The 3,260-nt window shown below is 34.2% G+C and overlaps 1 long non-coding RNA gene across 1 annotated transcript; it reads right to left on the bottom strand.

Annotated features, from left to right (window-relative positions):
• Positions 1-905: 905 nt before the first annotated feature.
• On the bottom strand, positions 906-3,019 carry LOC106107711. Its single transcript, XR_001225881.1, has 2 exons — positions 2,351-3,019; positions 906-2,273 (listed from the first exon to the last, which is right to left on the bottom strand). It is a non-coding gene; the product is annotated as an uncharacterized LOC106107711 (long non-coding RNA).
• Positions 3,020-3,260: the final 241 nt, after the last annotated feature.

The raw sequence follows: 3,260 nt of genomic DNA, 5'->3' as shown, positions 1-3,260 counted from the left end.
CGACAAGCTCATCGGGATAGCGCTGGAGGGCAAGCTGACCCAGGACGGGAAGCTCGTCAACGCGGCTGTTACCGCTCCCTCGCTCTAGCACCAATCCAGTCCAGTGCTTGTGTACTGTCTACAGAACGTTCAGTATGTGTACATGTTCGATTCCATTGGCAAAAGATGAATACAAGTACATCATAAAATAAACAACAATGTAACATATGTTGTATATGTGTGTCTCTATGTGTGCGCGCGCGTGTGTGTTTGTAAGTGTATGGTCTATTATGTTTTTAGTTTAAGAAATATTTCGTTATGAAGTCTGTTTGCTCCGATGTCAGGGTGGGAGAATCTCAGTAGTCATATTTTTATTGTAATAGATTTCATTTTACAACACACCAAAAATACAGATTGATTCTTAATGGAAGGTTCAATGGCTTTGTGAAGGTAGAGGACCTCAATAGATATCATTTAAGCTCAAAGTACGGTGCACAATTTTCTAAACCTACTTTGAAATAAAGATTCTTTTTTTCACTTTAGGAAGCTGTAATTACTTTTTTTTGTTTTAGGATACAGGCATGGGCGCAGTTTTTGAAAAAATTTGTACAATTAATCGTTAGTTTAAAAAAATGTATTACAGCTTCTCAAAGTTAAAGAAAGAAATTATATTTTAAGAATCAAAGTTTTCTTACTTTTTTCTCGTGTAAGTTATTAAAAAAAAAGTGAAAACAGTATGAAATCCCAATTACTAGCTTATTTAAGAAAAAAAAAATTGTAAACACATTATTTTGGCTGTACGGGAAAATTTTCGAATTCCGTCCATTAAGAATCACCTGTATAATAAAATATTGCAAACTTGCGAGCAGTGCTTGTAAGTAATCGAGAATTGCAATGTTGCAATGCGATATATTTTATTGTTTATATCTAGTCAAGGGGTCTTGTACGTCTTCCGTTTACCAGAAACATTGTGTACAGTACAAGTGACGTCACCCACCGCACATTGCCTACCTACACCACACTGCGATCTAACTTAGTAGTTACATCGCACTGACTGACTGGCGATCTGTCGCTGCCTACCACATTGACGATAATAATTGTATAGAAGGCAACTAGAATTAAATGAATATGGAGCAATAATTAGTAACTAGTCTAAACTATAAGTGGTATTTTAATGAGTTTACCTAAGGGGTTTTCTGATTTGTAAAATATTATTTTACGGCGTATTAAAAGCTATTAATTACACTCCTTTTTTATTTTGACAATCTTTTATTTGACCTGCGACCTAAGTCCATACATGTAAGTAATTTGTACTAAAATATTACTCGATGCAGAAATCCTCAATCAAACTTAAATTAACATTGCTGTTTAACTTGTTACCGACAGCGCGGCAGCCAAAAATACAAAACACTTATTATTAACCTAACATATCTTTATTAACTTATTTACACAAAAAAATATACAAAACCTAAAAACGCAAAACTATCTCAATCACATCTTGACTTCTTCTTTTTATATATATTCTTTTACACACGATTATTGCCTTGGTGGCCAGTATGCAACCTCTTTGGCTGTATAAATACTGCTTGTCAACCAAAGAGGTTGCATTTTGCACTCAACATACCGCCCACCAAGAACATTGTTAATGTTCTTCACAAAACTGTCCTGCCCACCATGCGATGTGGGGGAGAACTTAAAACGATGGTGACAAATACAAAAACAACATAGCCTCATAACTTCTTGAACAGTGGACTGTATGATCTAACTTGAAAAAACATCTCTTTTCTAGGTAACTATCAATAAACTTTAAATATCAAAAGACAACCCAAATACAAAAACATCAGCACTTAAATCATATTTGCTAATAACCACTCACAACATTTGACCTAAATTGTTAAAATATATATGTTGTTAAATGTGGTGCGACTTGCTGTTGCTAAAAATCTAAATCTACTTGTTACCTACCTCTCTCATCCGCTCGCCAATAACTTTGCAACTTTTCTCATTCTTACATCTTGTCATTACAATCTCTAGGATACTGATAATACCTAGGGCGTCCCTTTTTACACAATGTTCAAACATCCACTTAAATGACACTCCGAACTTACATCATACACAATGCCACATAGGCCAAATATTTCGGAGAGTGCTCGCAATGATGTATTGAACTGTAAGGGATCCCTCTCAGTGCTGTACGTTGTTAAGACCGATGTATCCTAAACTTTAGCTCTACCTTTCTGTTTGCTTGGTTCGGTTTGCAGGGAGCTCGTTATAACATTGAATACATGGTCACACTGGAAAACAGTACCTAGGATCAAATCATTTGACATGAATAAACTAAATCTTATTATCTTGTACTTCTTAAACTTACTCCTGATATCTTTACTATTGCTTTACATCTTATCCATCATGTATGTACTTATGGCCCGCTTAATTCCTTAACCTTGCTGATACTGCCATAAAACAGAACAATAAAAAGTAAAAATCCTAACCTTATACATTTGCAACAATACAACAAAATATAACACACGAACATAGACATTAATCCTAAACACAAATCAAATAATATTACATCATAAAATATTGTCAACATCAAATTAAAACACTAACCTAAAACACAAATATCAAATCTAACCAACATAACCAAAATCATACCTATTGTCAACACACAAAAATTCAGAAAATAAAATATCACTCAAAAATAAACCCACATTCTTTTAAAATAAACCAATTCACTTTTTGCTTTTTACGTTTTTACGTTTTTTTCCATAATGGCGGCAGCTCCTAGTCATAATAAAGTCCAATTAATATGAAATAAGCAACTGATTTTCAACCAAAGGGTATCTTATAATAGTAAAGTATTCGAATAAGTTGCGAGTTTTGCTTGTGAAAGATCTTTCAAATTAATTAAGTTAATAAATTTGTTGAGAGTTTTAGACGTATTGCCACGTTGGGAGACACATTAAAACATTAAGTGTAAAATATGTATGGTTCACAGCACAGATTATGAAGGTGTATAAACTTATGGGCACTGTGTAACAATGTAAACTCGATATGCGATTTTCGAGTTTCGACTTTCGAGTTTTCGATAAGCGATATGCGCTATGCGCTATTTGCGTAACAAGGTATGCGATTTTTGAGTTTCGACTTTCGAGTTTTCTATAACCGATATGCGTTATGCGCTATGCGCTATGCGGTAATCGCTATGCGCTATGCACTATGCGCTATATGGATAACGCGATATGCGATTTTCGAGTTTATACTTTCGAGTTTTCGATAAA

This window comes from Papilio polytes, unplaced genomic scaffold (assembly GCF_000836215.1).
Source record: "Papilio polytes unplaced genomic scaffold, Ppol_1.0 DF821927.1, whole genome shotgun sequence".
NCBI lineage: Eukaryota > Metazoa > Arthropoda > Insecta > Lepidoptera > Papilionidae > Papilio > Papilio polytes.
Note: the sequence above shows the minus strand (reverse complement) of the source record. Positions and strands in the feature narration are given on the sequence as shown.